Below are 21189 nucleotides of genomic sequence, written 5' to 3' on the forward strand. Positions count from 1 at the left end.
AACTTTTTCACTTCATCTTCATTTTTTTATTCTCATTGTATCTCCAACTGAGACATCAAGAAGCATTCTCGTCTACACTTTTAAACCTAGAGTAAAATATTGAGTATGTTCCATGTTATCCATGTTATGATTTGGGAACCTTCTAAGTAAAAGCTTGAATCTTTCCCAGAAGTCATAAAGTGATTCAGAGTGACCTTGTTCAAAATTGGAGATTTTAGCCTTTCTTTCAACAAACTGAGCGTTGGTAAAAAATATCTTAAGAAACTTGTCTTTTAACTTAGTCCATGTTTGAATGGTTCCACTTGGTAAACAATGTATCCAGTCTTTTTCCCTTCATGTCAAAGAAAACCCAAACAATCTCAGCTTGATTTGACTATCATTTACTCCTTCTTTAGTTTGCTCATAGAACACATCTCCTAAAAACGAGCCATATGCTCTCATGGATATCTAATTGTACTTCAATTAAATTTTTTATCTCTTAAACTTGCAAGAAAATATCATTTTTAATGTCAAAGTAACAGGGTTCACTGGCTGGAACCCGAGAGATATTTATGAAACATCAGCTATCCTGCAAAAGTTTCCCATAATCCTCATAGTTTAGGGATTAGGCACAACTACTTCCTCTTGCCCAATCTCGTGATCTGAAGAAATTGATGTTGGCTCTTTCTCCTACTCTTTCTTTTCCAACCGTGCTAATCATAATACTTTCCGAGTTTCTCTCGTAATCTTCTAGATCTCCAAATCAAATAGTTATTCTCTTGATCTGGTATCTCGCATAAACAAAAAAAAACTTGATAGCACTGCACTAATTAACAATGACTAAATAAGAACAGAAAATTTAAAATAAAATTAAAACACAAATTAACTAAAAGAAATAAAAATTTAAAATTAAAACTAAAAATTAAAAACTAACAATCAGAGCACAAAAGTTTCATTGTTGAAATAATACAAAAATCCCCGACAACATCGCCAAAAACTTATTTCTTTTCATTCGTGCCACAAAATTTTGATTTAAGGCATAATCGTGCCACAATTCTTTTCCATCGTGGCACAATTTATTGATTTATGTTTGATTTGACACAATATTGGTCGTGAATTTTCCCAAGGTTGTACATAGATTTTATTAACATTTATTTCTTTTTCTATATTTATTCCACTTCTCTAATATTCCTCAATTTTCACTAAAACTAAGACATATTATACTGATAACAACTAAAAAAAATCCTAAAAATGCTTAATAAAAATTATATGATGACAGTCAGTCATCATTGTTACCTTAGAGAAGCTCAAGAACTAATAGATATAGCTTTTACACGGGCTTAACCCAAGAACCTTCAAACAAAACTTTTACATAGGTTAAGCTCAAGAACCTACAATTAGAGATTTTATATAGGCCAAGCTCAAGAAACTACAACCAAGATTTTATACAAGTCAAGCTTGTAACCTTTACAAAATAATTCTATAAGAGAATTACACTCTTGGATACAACTTATTAAAGCACAACACCGATTATAACAAAATTCTCATAAGGTTTTTTGGTCTTTTAACATTGCTAAATTCTAGTAAAAAAATAAGAAAGTAGATAGAGTAGAAATGGGGTATAAGGATTTCTATTAAAAAATTAGGTGTGTTATGAAATGAGGATATGGCTCATTTATTTAGGAAAAGATTTGGCTCAAAACGTAAATAATTCATGGGTTATTTTGATGACTAAATTAACTAACCCTAGTTGTTAATCGACTAAGGGCTTTCAAAATATGGTAACCCTAGTCAAGAAAAGGAAAATAAAAAATGGCTAGATGGTTTACTCGAGAAAAATATTTTTTAATCGATTAAGAGATTACTTACCTTACTCTAATCGATTGGACCAACTCCTTAATTGATTAGGCAGTGTAAAAACTTCCCCGAGCCTTCTTAAGTTTTCTAGAAGTGTTATAAACTCATAGAAGGTTTAAAAACATTTATGTGTGTGTGATTGACTTAGTACTTCAAGAATCACTCTTGGAATTTTTACATTTTAATTAATCCCTTTAGGAAACTAAGCGCATGATCAAGCAATCTTTCATACTTTCACAATTTTTGATCTTCAAGTTTCCTTGTTGAATACAATGATGGTTTAACACTTTAACTGGAACTTGAATCTTTAAACTAATGAGGCTTGAGATATCTTCTTGATCATGTGTTATCATTAAAAGCTTTACTTGAAAATTGAACTCAACTCCATCTATCACAAAGAACTCTTAATTTTCCCAAGCCATTTGACTAATGGAGTTGTTATCTTTAAAACCACTTCATAAGTTGTCATCATAGAAACCAAATGATGAATATTCACACTGGCTACCCCAATCCCAAACTAGAAGTCATTAAGATATCGTGTCTCAACTTTACCAAGCCATTTCATAACAATCATGGATACTAGATGCCGTTAAATAAAACCTGTCAGACTTTAATAACAACATGAAGGGTGCGAAAGCTACAATCTTTCTCCTAACTATGAGTCAATAACTAGAGTGATTTCTCATAAAAGATATCTTGCGGAAAAAAAGTACCTTCTCCACATAACATGTCGAATACATGTTATACTCACAAACCATCTATACCGCATGACATATCTTTAGAGAACAATTTAATTCAATTAAGAATAATATCAACTTCAACCACTAGGGGAACTTCTAAGAACAAGGTGGGCGACATGGAGAGATGTGGTTTGTACAAGTGTTTAGCCTCCAAAACATTCATTGGATCAACATTATAGGGGGACAACTATGGGTAACCCCAACACTTTCATAGCCGTTGTGAAATGTCCACAGATTAAGTCACATTGTTCATAACTTCTCAATACACTATCAACTAATCACCTCGAAAATATGAAGTTGCTATAAAGATTTCCAATTTCCATACTTGCGTTCTCGCCTATTATAAAGGTTGGCCACCTATAAAATACAACAATAAAATTTCATTTTTTATATATATTTTATATTATTATTTATAAAATCACAAATATAAACAAAATTAGAATACTCGATGAATATTTATTTTATTATTCAAAAAATAGCTTTACATTAAATTTTAAGTCTTTTGATACAAATTATTATTATTATTATTATTATTATTATTATTATTATTATTATTATTATTATTATTATTATTATTATTATTATTATTATGATTAAACTAGTAAATACATTTTCTATTTATATAAAATTAACTGCACAATTATCATCTTTAATAGGTGCAAAGTTATAATTGAGTTTAAATGAAATATTTATTATTTGCATTTAAAAGCTATATTAAACGCAAGTGGTTGAAACTAAATATAGTGTAGGAGTGTCCTATACCTCATAAAATAAAATTTGATTTCTATTGATAACAAAATCATTTAGTTTTGAAAGTAATGTGCCTTAAATAAGGTGGCTAAGCTACCTATAAGTGACAACTTTAATTAATCTTAGTAGTTGACATGACAGTGTCTTCTTATGATAATAAAAAGTAAACATCTATCACTGTCCAAAACCAGCTTGCCCAAGGGAACTTCTTAACTATCACCCACCCTTTTAATTTTAAGGGTACGTGTTCAATAAACTCAGATTTTATCCCAATGCAGGTAGTACATAACAAAAGAAATTTAAAAATAGTAAATGGACCCCAAAGTTTGGTACTCATGTCATTGCACTTTGATCTTATTTCTACCCATCTTTACACATAACTCACACTTTCTGATGTCAGAAGTGTCAAGTTTACTCTCTAGTCAGAGTTCACGTGAATAAGCCATACTAACACAGAAACAGAAGAATTTAAATCTGACTTATATTTGAAATTCAAGATGACTTGTATAGGAATCAAATTTGGTTTATTGAGTTAGATAGAGGCATAAACCTTTGCCATTTAACTAGAGTGTGCGTAGTAGTTTGCTACAAAACACTAGTTCTTTATTACTTTTCACTAAAAAGAAATTTGTTTTAATATCTAAATATAATATTAATTATAAATTTTGTGAGAATTAGATCGAACTCTAGTGGGTCGAAGAGTAGCTTCTAGTTTGACATAATTTATGCATGCTATCGAAATATGTTCACATGTTGGTGTCGAAGACCTACGTATTGTAGTCGAAGTGTGTTCTAATATGTGGGTGTCGAAATGCCAGGGTTGTTAGTATTTCGGATTAGGTATGTTTGTTATGTCCAATTATTTAAGTTAACTTGTACCCTAAGTTGGCTTGTAATGAGTATTTGTGAAAAAGTCCATTAGTTTAGTATGTTAGGTTTATTATAAACAACATACTAGTCTCTCATCATTGCATACGCAAAATTCTAATTTAGTGTGAAAGGCTTATTTGTTATTCTTGTAACACTTGTAATCTTGATTTAAAAAGAGAGCAAAGAATAGCAGCTATAACCAATCCTTGTTGTTCTTTTTTACTTTCTGTTGTGTTCCCTATAATACTCTGTTCTTGGCATCGTTTTCACAAAAAATTGGTGCCGTGAGCATGGAGAATATGCCTTCAACAAAGTATGAGATTGAAAAGTTAACCGAAGTGAACGATTTCGGTCTGTGGCGTTTGAAGATGAAAGCCCACTGGTTCAGCAGGGTTGTTTGGAAGCGTTGAAGAGTAACAGAAAAAGAAAAGACGACCATGATAGAGAAAGCCCACAGTGAATTTTGTTGAGCCTTGGTGATAAGGTTGTTCAACAGGTATCAAAGGACACGATGACATCAGGGTTATGGATGAAACTTGAAAATTTGTACATGACCAAAACGCTGGTAAATCGACTCTACTTGAAGCAAGCTTTGTATTCATACAAGATGATTGAAGACAAAGTGTTGGATGAGCGGTTGGATATGTTCAACAAGCTGATTCTTGATCTTTAAAATATTAATGTGAAGATCGATGATGAAGATCAAGCGATGTTACTGTTGTGCGCTTTGCCTCAAACACATGCTCACTTCAAAGAAACTCTCTTGTATGAAAGGGAGTACCTGACCTTTGAAGAAATTCAATCAGCCCGATATTCTAAGAACTTGAACAAACGAAAGGAGCATAAACCTTCAACTGTTGGTGAAGATTTTCTGTTAAGGAAAAATTCTTACGAAAGGATGATAAGTTCGGCAAGAAGAAGTGCAAAAGTCAACAAAAGTCTTACAGTGGCAAAGAATCTGGTATTTGATGTTATCATTGTAAAAAGGAGGGTCACATAAGAAAGGTGTGCCCTGAGCGCCTGAAAGATCATGGAGGTAAGGATAATGGCAATGCAGCCATTATTCAAGATGATTTCGAATCATCTGATGTTCTTGTGGTTTCAAGCAGTGACTCAAGTAAGGAGAGGATTATGGATTCAGGTTGCACTTGGTACGTGACTCCAAACAAAGACTTGTTCGAGGAATTATGTGATCAAGATGGTGGATCTTTATTGCTGGAAAAAACAAAGCTTGCAAAATTGCAGGTGTCGGATTGGTAAGATTCAAGCTACATGATGAGTCAATAAGGTTGTTGACTGAAGTCAGGTATGCTCCTGATTTAAAGAGAAATTTTATTTCTCTTGGTGAATTCCACAAGAAAGGATATGTTTTCCAAGGAGAGAAAAGTATCCTAAGAGTCATGAAGGGGTCTAAGGAAGTCTTGAGAGGCGTGAAGAAACATGGCTTGTATACCATTCAGGCTGAAGTTATAAGTGGTTTGACAAATGTTCTATCCACGGAACCTTTGTCAAAGACAGATATTTGGAACATGAGATTGGGGCGTGTCAGTGAGAGGGCTCTGGTCGAATTAGGGAAATGAAATATGCTCGGTGGAGAAAAAATCGAAAAGCTGAAGTTTTGTGAACCCTGTGTACTTGGAAAATCTTGCAGAGTGAAGTTCAACAAAGGTAAACAAAGAACACATAGATCCCTTGATTACATCCATGCTGATCTTTGGGGGCATACAAAGTGTCCATCACATTCAGGAGCGAGGTATTTTCTATCCATAGTAGATGATTATTCTTGAAAATTATGGGTATTCATCCAGAAGACTAAGGATGAAACTTTTGAGAATTTCAAAAGTTGGAAGACTCTGGTCGAAAATCAAACTGGCAGAAAGTTCAAGAGGTTGAGAACTGATAATGGCCTTGAATTTTGCAATGAGGCGTTCGACAATTTGTGTGCTTCCTCTGGTATTTCAAGGCACAAAACTACTGCAGGTACTCCACAACAAAATGGTTTGGCTAAAAGGTTTAATCGAACTATTTTGGAGAGATTTAGATGCATGTTGATTAGTGTTGGGTTAAGAAGGTGTTTTAGGCTGAGGCTATTTCGACAGCAACATATTTGATAAACAGACGCCCTTCGACTGGGTTAGATATGAAGATACCTGAAGAAGTTTAGTCAGGATATCCACTAGATCTCGACAAACTGAGAGTATTTTTCTACGTAGCCTATGCTCATATTAGGCAAGACAAGGTCGAACCTAAATCTCTCAAATGCACGTTCATGGGATATCTTGAAGGAGTAAAATCTTATAGGCTATGTGCCTAGAGCCAGGTCACAAGAGGAGTATCACAATCGAGATGTAGTTTTCAATGAAGCTGAAATGGCTTTTAAGAAAACTGATGATGTTGATCGAAGTGCAGAAAAATATGACGAAGACCTGGAACACGTAGAGATTCCTGTTGAGGTGGAACATGTTGATGCTGAATTGCAAATACCATATGAAGTCGAAGAAGAAGCAGAAGATGCTGAGGAAGTTGAGGAAAATGTCGATGACTATAGACTATAAGAAAGTTATGAGGATTCGAAATAAGACTGAATGGCTGAAGGCCATGAATGATGAGATGAAATATCTTCACAATAATCACACTTGGGAACTAATTAAGAAACCTGCTTGAGCAAGGTTAGTCGCCTGTAAATGGATTTTCAAAGTTAAGGAAGGAATCAAAGGAGTGGCGTCGAAGAGATACAAGGCAAGATTTATCGCAAGGGGTTTCACTCAGAAAGAAGGTGTCGACTTCAATGATGTCTTTTCTTTTGTTATGAAGCATATGTCTGTTTGAATGTTGCTTGCCATGGTGGAACAATTTGATCTTGAACTTGAACAGATGGATGTAAGACTGCATTCTTGTATGGTGATCTAGATGAAACGATCTTGATGAGGCAACCTGCAGGGTGTGTCGAAAAGGGTAAGGAGGATTACGTGTGCAAACTAAAGAGATCTTGATATGGGCTGAAACAATATCCTCGATAGTGGAATAGGAGATTTGATAAGTTCATGGCACACATAAGTTTTATTAGAAGCCAATTCGACCATTATGTTTACTTTCGATTTTGACATGGTAATTCATTTGTTATTTTATTGCTTTATAGGGATGATATTCTCATAGCAAGGAACAATGTCGAAGATGTGACGAGGGTGAAGGTTGAACACAATAAGGAGTTCGATATGAAGGATCTGGGAGTTGCATCCAAGATTCTCGGGATTGACATCCGAAGAGATAGAAAGCATTCGAGATTATGCTTATCTCAAGAGGCATGCCTATGGAAGATTCTGAAAAATTTTGGTTTGTCGAATTCGAAGCTTATTGAGACTTCGAAAAACCCTCAGTTCAAGCTGTGTATTGATCAGTGTCCCAATACTGATGTCAAAACAGCTTATCTTAATAGCATTTCATATGATAATATAATACATTCTTTGATGTATGATATGGTTTGCACAAGACCCGGTATAACATATGCAGTAAGTCTTGTAAGCAGGTACATGGTGAATCCTGGAAAGGCTCACTGGCAAGCATTGGAGTGGATTCTAAGGTACATAAATAGGTCTCTAAAGATAGTCTTAATTTATGGCGGGGCCTTGAGTGAAGATAGTAAAGCAGTAATAGAAGGATATATCGACTCTGATTATGCAGGTTGTATGAATTCCAAAAAATCTATTTATGGATATGTTTTCACTATATTTGGCAGAACCATTAGTTGGAAAGCAACGCTTTAGAAGGTTTATGCTTTATTAACTACTGAAGCGGAATATATTTCCCTCATTGAAGTTGGGAAAGAAGCATTATGGCTTAAATTTTTTGCGAAAGAGCTAAAACTTCAAGGTCGAGGTATCACTGTTAAATGTGATAGTCAAGGTGTTATAAACCTGTCGGAGAACTCAGCATATCATGAGCGAACCAAGACATCGATGTGAGGTTTCATTTTATCAGAGGATTAATCGAGCATGGAGAAGTCCAAGTATTGAAGGTTTCGACAGACCACAATACTGCTGATATGATCACCAAGACATTGCCAAGTTGCAAGTTTTTCCATTCCATGCAGTTGATAAAGCTGCATGAAGAAAGATAGTTTGTTCTTTGATGTTATAGAGTTTGATCCAAGGTGGAGATTTTGAAAATTGGATCGAACTCTAGTGGGTCGAAGAGTAGCTTCTGGTTCGACAAGATTTATGCATGCCGTCGAAGTATATTCACGTGCTGGTGTCGAAGACCTACATACTGTAGTCGAAGTGTGTTCTTGTATGAGGGTGTCAAAATGCTAGGGTTGTTAGTATTTTGAATTGGGCCTATTTTTCATGTCCAATTATTTAAGTTAACTTGTACCCTAAGTTGGCTTGTAATGGGTATTTATGAAAAAGCCCATTAGTTTACTATGTTAGGTTTATTATAAATAGCATACTAGTCTCTCATCATTGCATACATCAAATCCTAATTTAGGGTGAGAGAGTTATTTGTTATTCTTGTAACACTTGTAATATTGATTTAAAGAGAGAGTACAAAATAACGATTATAATCAATCCTTGTTGTTCTTCTTGCTTCCTATTGTGTTCCCTAATATACTCTGTTCTTGGCATCGTTTTCACAACAAGTTTGCTAATAAAAAGGAAGATAAGTGAAAAAAGAGATTTTAATATTTTAAAAAAATGAGAAAAAAATAATGTTAAAAGTAACCAATTTTATAAATATTAAGAACATTTCAAGTACCAAGCTTAATTAGAGATATGGTTTAGAAAGATTTTATATATAATACCTTCACTCACTTTACGAGTCGGTTTTGTAGGCAAAACTTGATGAATCATTATGAGAGGAAGATCCACAATGAGTCAAAGACTCGCTCAAACAAGTGAGAGAGACAACACATATTTACTCACTTATAAAGTGTTCAATCTATATTTTTTCAAACAATATGATACTTTAAACTCACACTTGTTTCTCGAGGATCTGATACTCAAGTGTGAGTCCATCCACTATGTTCCTCCTCAAGCAAAAACTCTTTTTTGTCCACATATACTTGCATCTCTATTGGTACCATTACCACACCATGTTTCAGCAAAACTATAATTCTAATATGATATCAAAGATCTTACAAGTCATTTTTTTTGAAGTGGTGTATCAAGAAAATCGATATCAAAGATCTCTTACAAGACTTACTGCATATGTTATAATACATTCTTTGATGTATGTTATATGTAGCGTGCTTTTTAGTTTATTACCACAACCAATAGATTATGGTTGTAAGTAAGCTATTTACAACCATAATTTATTGGTTGTGATAATAAACTAAAAAGCACGCTACATATAACCACAATCGTAATAAACAACTGTCGTGAAAGGTCCGTCATTATTTTTCATTTTTGCCACATGTTTTGTCTAGCTACATTGGTAAATTTCATCACAATATATAATATTAAATATTTTTAACACAACAAAAACAAGAACAACTACAACAACAATAACAAGAACACCGACAAGAGTAACAAGAACAACAAGAACAACAACAAAAACAAAAACAACAACATCAACCACAACAACAACAACAACAAGAAAAACAACAATAACAACAATAAGAACAAGAAAAAGAAGAATAAGCAAACAATTAAATGGAATCATTAAACAAGAACATTTTACCTGACACAACAACAACAACTAACATTGCTAAGCTGAATTCATGCTTTCCATACCTCGTTCAATTTGGAGAAGAGATGATAGAGTTCAGAAATTCGTTAATGGAAGAAGTTTGGAGGCAGAAGATGAAGTTTGTCTAAGTACGTCTAGGGCAAAAGTGAATGAACTCATGACCAGACGTTATTTTTCACCATAGTTGGAATTCCAACCGTGGTTAAAAGTGACACCTTCCTACTTTCACCATGGTTGTTATTAAGTATCGTAGTGAAAAATCTTTTAGTAGAAAAAAAAAACAGGCGCCTAAATATCACCTATTACTTCGGTTGATTGAATACCTGAAATAATAACATGTTATGTGATGTAATGTATATTTTGTAGTAGTATTATGAAGTGTTGTATTGAGAAAGTTTAAAGTCTTGATTTGGTTAAAATTAGGAAAATTTTTATGTAGAGTGATAAATTTCAAATTGATTTTATAGAGGTAAGTTAGGTCAACTCTATTTCTAATAATGAATTATTTTAAAACATATAAAAATGAAAGAAAAAAATATAAAAAGGAAGAAAATGAACGTATACTCTTTCTATTTATTTTAAATTGTTGTTCTTTAAAGAAAAATTAAGTGTCCATTTAGTTGTAATTTGTAAATTTTAATGTATTATTATTAGGTTAACTTGCAATTTAGATTATATATTTTTTAACCGACTCAATTTTTTATAAAGTCATCTTCTTTGACATATTTATATTCAAAAGTAATATATTTAATTTTTAATAACATGTTATTATTGGAATGTGATACATCATAATATAGAAATTGTTACGAAATATGATTGTTTAATATTATAAGTGATATGTCATCAAATAGTCATTATTTAAATTTCAAATAGCTCTGGATTAACATGACTTCATTTTTCTAAGAACCAGAGTACGAATAAAGCAAAAAAGTAAACTTTAAATATTAGTGTTGTGATTAAGGTAAAATAAAGAAATCTATACCTTAATTACATATTTTTAATAATTATGTTATAAATAATATTCGTAACTATTTATTTGCGAGAGAAAGACAAATAATTAGAATTAGATAATAAATAGTCAATAGAATTAGTTTTTGTATTAATAAAATTAACAACAAAATTTCTTCATATCTGTATATAGTATTAAAATGTAAATTAAAAAATGTCAATAACAATCTAACTTTATCCCACTAGTTAGGGTCGAGTATAGGGATCAACTCTCGTCATAATATTATACTCAAAACTACATTTTAATCCAAATCATTAATCTCAAGATATTTCTTAATAACTTCTCTTATAGTTTTCGATTTTTCTCTACCTTTAGTTATTTGACTTCTCTTCATTTGATTTATTCTTTTCACCACAGTTGTAAATGTATATCATCACAGTTGGTAGATCATGCTATCAAATATTGTGATAGAAAATGTCACATTTCACCATGGTTAGATTTATCAACTGCGGTGAAATATTGTTAGATAATGAGTTTGATTTCCAACCAAACCATGTGTAAAAAATAATTAGTGTGTCACATTTCACCACGGTTGACTGATACAATTGTAGTGTGTTACACACAAACACACACACACACGCTCCTTATAAATATCTCAAATTTTATTTTTAGTCCTTATTAAAAAATGACATATTTTGTTCCTATAAAGTTTTTATGCATGCAGTTTTATTCCATGTTATTTTCTAAAATTTTGAAAATTATTTAATTACCCTTTAACTTTTAAAATTTTGAATTTTTTTCATACAAGTTTATATTACAGTGAAATATTTATTTATCAAATTTTAAAATGGAAAGAATTAAATTTGAATTTTTAAATTTTTTAAAAGATAATGATAAAAGTAATGAAAATTTTGATTTCAAAATCAAATTTTGAGTTCCTTTTTTTCAAGGAACTTTTTTTATTGGAAAAGCAAACTCAACTCATATCATTAAATAAAATTATTTAATACAAGGAGGACTCAAATAAAGCAACATGCGTCAAGACCAAGAATTGGTTGCCTGCACTAGGTTATAAGCAACACAATTAGCTTGACGCTTTACAAACTTGACCTCAAAGTCGTTGCGAGAAATGAGAAGATTCTTAATACTAGCAATGGTCAAACTAAATTCAGAGTTACTGTATGAAGGAGCGTGAATAGCTCGAACCACCAATTGCGAGTAACTTTCAAAAAGGATGTGATTCAAGTCTAACTAGATTACTCCTTGGATCGCTTCCTTCAATGCCAATGTCTATGCTTCAACAATGGAAAATCGACCATGAACCCACGATGTATTAGCCACCCTAAAACCCCAACATTCTATAACGTTCTAAACATGTCTACAAAATAATCATTCAAAAATACAGATTGGTTTAACATCATGCACTAAAACTACGTGCATAATAATTTTATTGGGACGAAAACCATTCACTTTTTTTATAGGGACCAAAAGCAAAATTTGATAATTTATAGGGACCAAAAATATTTAACCTTATATATTAATCCCCAATAACTTTCATTTAGTACCAAAATGTTACACACACTTAAACATTATTTATATCAAAACCAATATACTGTAAACATATATTACAAAATCAGTGTGACTTTGGCTTATAAATCTCATTGAAGTAACATGCTCAACGTGTACGAATGTATTTGAAGTCTTTTTATGTGAATGATGTAGTTCATTAAAAATATATATAAATTTGAAAAAAATGTAAGATCGCTTGATTCAAAATAACAATATGTTTTCATGCGATAAAATTCATTAATATGTTATTATAAATATATATCATTTGCTCCCAATAATCAATAACGTTAGTAGGGATAATGTTTATCATGTGTTTCAAGACATAGTATCCACACTCGTATCCTCCTGATTATTTTCTCGTTTACAGATTTATTTTATATAGCGATTGATAATATACAAAAAACACACACGAAATTATAGATAAATGAATATCATAAATAATTCACTTACCTAAGGGGTATAAAATAAGGATTTTTTTAAGTCCTTTAAATATTGGTTCTTTCCACAACTCTATATATTGAAAATAATTTAAACATTACACGTTAAGCTAATTAAACAGTTAAGGAAAATATTACTGAATCTCATAAAATATAAACTCACATAACAATTATATGTTTAATCTTTGGTTCAAGTTGTTTGACTAAGAAAGATAACATAATTATAATATTCTGTTGATGACATATAATAATGAGTTACCAGTGACCACTGAATAAACACAAACATAATTAATAATTGATAAAATATGGAAACTAAATATAAGAAAAAAATACAATTTTAAAATTCCTTACGAATAGATAAGCGGTGCTAAATAACAAACTTTATTCCAATCTTTTAACCGTGATTGTAAGTATGCTTCAATCACGTTTGGATGATTCAATATAAGTCGCATACTAAATAGGTCAAAAAACCCATATATATATATATATATATATATATATATATATATATATATATATATATATATATATATATATATATATATATATATATATATATATATATATATTTGATTTTATACAGAAACGATGCATGTACCTAAATTGTAAAACAAAATTCAAAAAATAAAGTGAGTCTTAACAATGAAAGTACTTAAGTGCGCCAATTTAAATTGACATTGATTAGATTAGAAAATGTACCTATTTGCATCACAACTGTAGTATAGATATGTCTAGCCACTCATTTCTAAACAAAAAGTCCTTTTTATTCTTAGGATCAATATAGAAAATTTCTATATTTGGATCTTCACTACTACAAAAAAGCTATTTAATAGCGTTTTTTTTATAGCGCTTAAAAGTGCTATTAACCACGCAGCTATTGTAAATATTTTCGTTTGATAGCACTTTAAAAGCGCTATTATAGTTATGAAAATTAATAGCGTTTTCCCAAAACCGCTATTATAGTACTGGTAAATAATAGCATTTTCTAATTGAAGAGGAATGAGTTCTCTAATTTCTATGATCAAACATACTAGTTTTTTTAACGAGTAGTCAAAAGGAATTGCTGTCTCATTTTGGATATGAGCAATTGAACAACTTCCTCTTGTACTTGCACCACATAAAATAACTTTTTCAGGCAATTAATCAACTACATTTATACTTGGTTGGACAATTACTCCCATCGATGCCAATTTTCACATTATTAAAATAACAACAACACACAACACATATGTCATGTTATAAGACCACAAAACATATGCAACCCACAAAATGAAATTTGTACATACGACATAGAGCTTGTCAAACTCTTTCTTGCGTAATTCTCACTCGTGTGTTAATATTTATTCAAAACTTCTTATCGTAGAGCCCATCTAACTCTTTCTTTTGTAATTCCCGCTTTTGTGCTAATTTTTCTTCAAACTTCTTATGGTATAACACATCCTTCTCTTTCTTTTGGGATTCCCACTCCTATTCTAATTTGTTTATAACTTCTAATCAACAAGCTCATCCATCTCTTTCCTTCACCCTTTCTTGACGTTCCAAAGTATAATCTCAGGACGATGCCTCGTTCAACACCACGAACACGCCCACCATGCTCCTTTGTTTCAATTTCTTATACTAATATATCATGTCATACATATGAAACAAAGAAACCTCAACTAGCTATATCAACCAACATATTCTACACACTACATGAATAAGATATCATTACTAAATAAATTCAAATTACATTTCATATTCTAATTGACAAAAGAATCTACTTATAATCTTCTCAACGACTGCATATGAGGCATATGAAGTGAGCTATCCACTTTGTCCTATCAGGTCCTCTTTCGATAAGGGAGAACGGCTGCAATCACTACTTAGTGAGTCATCTCCTAATTGTTGTCTTTTTTTATTAATCATTTCTTCCTCGAGTTTTTTATACCCCCACAAGACAATCTATGGGGATATTTTTTCTTGTTTTTATTTTGTGATTGAATTTTAACTTGTTATAAACATAGTGGAAATATAAATTTACATGGTTGTATCTAAAAAGAATTAGCAAAACACAATAATATTATTCTTTTGAAAATAAGATTATTACTAACAAAAAATTTAGTAGAACTACGAGACTTGATAAAAGTCTCTCAATCCTCCTTATCAAATAAACTTATATTTCACAGTTGAATGTTGTTGTTGCGGTAAAGCAACAAACAAAAGTATTTTTGTTTTATCGTCTCCACAGGGATTAGTGCGAGTGAAAGAATGCCGGTCAACAATCTCCATGTTTCTATGCTTGGTTTTGAATGGTTTTAAAGAGTAAAATGTGAAAAGTAAAATTAAGAACTAGAAAATAAATGTATTCCTTAAAGAATAGAGAACTTATCAAGCTTTGGATTTCATCTACCCATCAAAGTCTTAAATCTATCGATTAGTACTAAAATACTCATCAATATCATCACCTATCCCTCACATCAGTGCCCATGTCTGCAGCACCGACGAGAATTTTACCTTATTGCTTAATCAACGATGTCTCAACCCATTAAACAACAAGGAGAAATAAGAATCGATGCCCACTGTGAATATTAGATCTAAATCTATGTCTAGAGTTTTGAACATGATAAATGTTCATCCTAGATCTTTATTTGAAGAGTATATGTCTCTTGCAATTTAAATCCAAACATAAAGCAAGTAAACAAGAACAACATCGATAAGTATTTGTAAAATAGATATTATATAACACCATGATCAATAAATATACATACAATAAGAGTAAATTTACATACAAACCCCAACAATAAAGAATACAAAGAGAAGAAGAGAGAAGAAGAACAAGCACCCATGTTGATGTCTCAAGCATTGATGCAAATTCGACTCTGAATCATTAAGATGCATCATCCCATGTTATTTCTAAGCCTCTAATCTCAAAGAATTGGCCTGATGGAGTTGGGAGCAAAAAACCCCAAAACCATAACCTAAAAGAATCTTTAAAAAAAAATGAATTTATACACTTTATAATCGTAGACCGCGCTAAGCTCAATCAGAGCTCTCTTAGCGTTGATCCACTTATTGCACATTAAACTGACTTAAAGCCCGCTAAGCACAAAAATAAGGCACTTAGCGCGATTCCCTCTGCCTGGACATCATCTCTAAGTGCGCTACACCGCGCTTAGCCAGCTCTGTAGCACATAGTTTTCTCCCAAAATTGCATCTTAAAGCTTTATTTATTTGTTCCAATGCTCAATGGTTCTATAATATGATAAATCCTATAAATTGAACAAAAAATGATTAATCTAAACAATATTTATATGATAAAACTATAGAGCTATTATGTACACCAAAGTTGAGGTTTTGACTTATTAAAATAAAGAATCAAGCTAATAAGTTCCATAAAATACTACTACAAATAACTACAATTTGGCACTTATCAATTCTTCCCAATTTAAAACTTTGTTTGCCCTCAAACAAAAGTCTACCCAATATAAAGAGACAAAAGCAACATCCAAGGATTCATGCATCAACAAGTTTTCAGAAACCTAACACAAATGTATGGTTGAAGTTCAAAAATAACAAAGTAATGCTAACCACTATACTACAACGACAACATGAAAATGAAACAAATCTTAAGTACAAAAGTCATGACAAACATTCCAATACAACACATGCTCAATCATGAATCATACCTAACACAAATTTCATCAAGGGATGAAAGACACACAAACATGATGGGCTTGAATCTCACCCAACAATCTTGCAAACAAAAGATCAAATAATGCATTCATTTTAAAAATTTGTATTGAAAACATAAAAGCAAGAATCACAAGGGCTTTCAACGCCTGTAGCGTGGTTTGGTTAACAAACAAGAGTCAATTGCTAAAGGTAATTGAAACAAAAATTTACCTAATCCTATGGGAGTTATCAATTCATAAATGTTTAAACACAAAACTTCAATCACACTTTTTCTCTTTTCCCAATTGTTACACCAGTTCATACAACTTATTAGCACAATTATTTGGTATATTATATTTTTTTCTGTTCCTTTTTCAAGGCTTTTGTTTTTCTTCTTTTTTTCTCAACCCCTTATCAACCAACCTTTTCTCCCCAACTTAAATACAACCAAACATGTAATGTGAATGCTCTCAACTTTCTAAGCCAAGGAAAAAATTTAAACCACAAGTTATGGTTGTGGATTCAAGAAAAAATTCAGAATCCACTTTAAAATCAACAATGAACTAATTAGTTATACATAAGTTCCAAAAGTTAATCATCAAAATGGTTCCTGACACAAGGCTCAAAGGGGGTAAGAAAATCCTCACTCACTCACAAGGTAAGTTACTTTTTGGTTAAGTGGTTGTGCTCAAAATCAAACAAAATATCTTGATCCTTTTCATGCTTTCATACAATCTACATAAATAAAATATTAATAAAATCTAGTTAAAACAATAATGTTGGTCTCCTGCATATAGTGAACAATGAAAAGCTTCCTCATATTTGGGATAAGATATAAATTGATTCAATCAAGAAGAAGTAGTGCAAAAGAATGAATGACATGGTATTTGTACAAATTACAAATTTCGTATCCATGTTATGTTCTAAAAATTGATAAAAGAGTATCTTGCAAAGTACCAACTTCAAATACTATCATTACCACACAATTGCATTGTTTAAATAATCAAACTTGAACAATAACTCCATGCTTCTTCCAACCATTCGACCAATATTTGAATACAAACAACATACAAATTTTTTAGAAATTACTACCACTATTTACTACTCTAAATAGCCTTGGTGAAAGTAGGTAAAAGGGCCGAGTGAAACGAATTTCCACTGTCACAACAGCCCTGCAAATCACACTTAGCACTTTCAGTCCCGCGCCTAGCACGTGCAGGTCTGATATGAAACTCAAGTTTGCACCTAAGTTTTGTGCTTATCATCCATTCTCACCAACATTACCTATAATACATAAATACAAAGTTATAAAAACTTATAAACGTTAGGTTGCCTCCCAATAAGTGATTGTTTTATGTCTTTAGCTCGACACCTTTATTTATTGACACTCCTCCAATTTGCCTCTTTGCATGGCTAGTTGCCACCAACACCTACTCCAAACCAACACTTTAGCAAACGTGAAGGGAAACAAAGATATATACAATATACACAAGTATGTCAAACATGTACAAATATTCAATATATGTACAAAGCTCAAAAATATAGAAACTCTTGCAATGCAATTCAATATCTAAATTTCAATCTTTGGAAACGACACCGTTTCGTTGTCGTGGTAAAGCAGCAAGCAAAAGTAAGTATTTTTATTTTATCGTCTCCATAGGGATTAGTGCAAGGGAAAGAATGTCATTCAACAATCTCCATGTTTTTGAGCTTGGTTTTGAATGGTTTAAAATAGTAAAATGTGGAAAGTAAACTTATGAACAAGAAAATAAATGCATTCCTTAGAGAATAGAGAACTTGTCTAGCTTTGGATTTCATCCAACCTTCAAAGAATTATCTATCAATCAATTGTAAGAAACCTAAAATACTCATCAATATCATCAGGTATCCGACACATTAGTGTCCATGTCTGTAACAACAACGAGAATTCTACCTTATTGCTTAATCAACGACGTCTCAACCCATTAAACAACAAAGATCATTAAGAATTGATACCCACTGTGAATATTAGATCTAAATCTATGTCTAGAGTTTAGAACTATATGTTCATCCTAAATTTTAATTTGAAGAGTATATATGTCTATAGCAATTCAAATCCAAACATAAAGCAAGTAAAAAAGAACAACATCGATAGATATTTGTAAAATAGATATTATACAACAACATGATCAGCAAATATACATACAATTAGGGGTGGCAAAACGGGCCCGGCCCGCGGGAAAAGCCTGTTTTACCCGCACTTTTTCGCGGGGCGGGGCAAGGTTTTAGGCCCGCTCTCTTTAATGTGCCCGCCCCGCCCCGCCCCGTTTTTTTGTGGGCTTTTGCGGGCATTTGTTTTTTTATAGAATTTTACTATTTTTATGTCTAAAAAGCCGAATGCCCGCGGGCTTTCCCCGCCCCTCCCTCACTTTTTTGCGGGGCGGGGCAAGGTTTTAGATCCGCACTCTTAAAAAAGCCCGCCCCGCCCCGCCCCGTTTTTTCGCGGGCTTTTGCGGGGAGGGCCTAAACGGGACGGGCATGCCCGTTTGCCACCCCTACATACAATAAGAGTAAACTTACATACAAACTCCAACAATAGATGATACTAAGAGAATAAGAGAGAAGAAGAACAAGCACCCATGTTGATGTCTTAAGCATTGATGCAAATCTGACTCTGAATCATCAAGATGCATCATCCAATGTTGTTTCTAAGCCTCTAATCTCTAAGAATTGGTCTCATCAAGTTGGTAGTAAAAAATCCCAAAACCATAACCTAAAAGAATCTAAAAAAATGAATATATACACTCTATAATTGCAGACCGCACTAAGCCCAATCAGAGCTCGCTTAGCACAAATCCACTTATTGCTCATCAAATTGACTTAAAGCGCGCTAAGCGCTAAAATTGGGTGCTTAGGGCGATTCCCTCCTCCCTGACACCTCTAAGCGTGCTACACTGCACTTAACCAACTCTGTAACACATCATTTTCTCCCAAAATTGCATCTTAAAGCTTTATTTGTGGTTCTGATGCTCAATATAATGCGATAAATCCTATAAATTGAACAAAAAATGATTAATATAAACAATAATTATATGATAAAACTATAGAGCTATTTGTACACTAAAGTTGAGGTTTTGACTTATTAAAACAAAGCATCAAGCTAATATGTGCCACAAAATACTACTACTTATAACTATAATTTGGCACTTATCACATGCTCAAGATCAAACTTAGACTTCCTAATGTAATCACATATTAGCTGTGACTTAAAGCCCATCTAACATTCACTGGCATAAAAGACCCCCTTATTTATTATCTTATCGTCACTTTCTTCAAATTCAAAAATTAATTACAATTACATCAATAAGTAGGTATTAGTAATTGAAATTAAAATTACTATCAAATTATGTAAATTCAAATTAATAAATGAAGTTTCAAATCTTTTCATATCTGACACTAATCATCTATCAAAATACTCATTTTGTTACGTTTGAAGAACACCTCTTAACTCCTAAAAAGGGAAACATTCTTACCATAATAAGTCCAAGTTTTATGCTCAAACTCAATTGACAACTTATCACCCGTGTTAGAGACTTTTATTAATTTAGGCATCACTGTAGCACCTAAAGTTTTTATTTTATATTTTATTCTCACTAGTAGAACACTCATTTATATGAGTGACGCTAAATAAAATTGTTCATCTATGTTCAAAACAACAACAACAACAACAACAAAACAACAACACATTAAAATCTATAGATTTTAGGCTCTAACAATAGCAACAACATTATCCTCAAACATTCAATGCCATAACAACACTAAAAACCCTTCACTAAATCTTTAATTACTCAATAACAACATCAACAATAAACCCTCAACAACAACAACAATAACAACACTAAACCTTCATTAACAACAAAACTTCAATATCCCAATAACACAAAACCTTGCATTTCTCAACAACAATAACACTAAACCTTCAATATCTCAATAACAACAACAACAAGACTAAACCATTATTATCTAAATAACAACAAGAGCAATACTAAAACATCATTATCTGAATAACAACAAAATTTCAATATCTCAATAATACAAAACCTTCCATATCTCAATAACAATAACAAAAACAATAAACATATAATTTATCTCAACAAAACTAAAATAAAACTTTCATTAACATTCTCAACAACAACAACAAATAAACCTTTAGGGTATGTTTGTTTCAAGGTTAGAAAAAATATTCTCAGGAATAGGACTATGGAAATTCAAGATTCCTATGTTTGATTCAAGTTTAAAAAAATTATTCCAAGGAATCTTATCTACACATGATTCTTTTATCTTTATTCCAAGGCTTAAAGGGTGGGAATATAACATTCCCATGGGAATAATTTCAACCAAGTATAACTTCCCACTACTAATCACATTTATTTATTTATTTTTATTTTTTTGTAATTTTAAATTAAAAAATTACAATTATTCATAGGAAACCTTAATTTCTACCAAACACATAAGTGGGAATAATAATCCTGAGAATATAATTTGAAACCTTGAAACAAACTAATGAGAGTTTAGACACTAAACATCATCAACAACAACATAAACGTAACATATCTCAACAACAATATTGTGAAATGCATGATAAAGATATTTTACAAAGAGCTAAATACCATATGAGTTTCGTCTTTCTTTCTTGTAAATTTCATTTATGTTCCTCCTTCGG

Source organism: Vicia villosa, linkage group LG2, assembly GCF_029867415.1.
Source record: "Vicia villosa cultivar HV-30 ecotype Madison, WI linkage group LG2, Vvil1.0, whole genome shotgun sequence".
In the NCBI taxonomy this organism is placed as follows: Eukaryota; Viridiplantae; Streptophyta; class Magnoliopsida; order Fabales; family Fabaceae; genus Vicia; species Vicia villosa.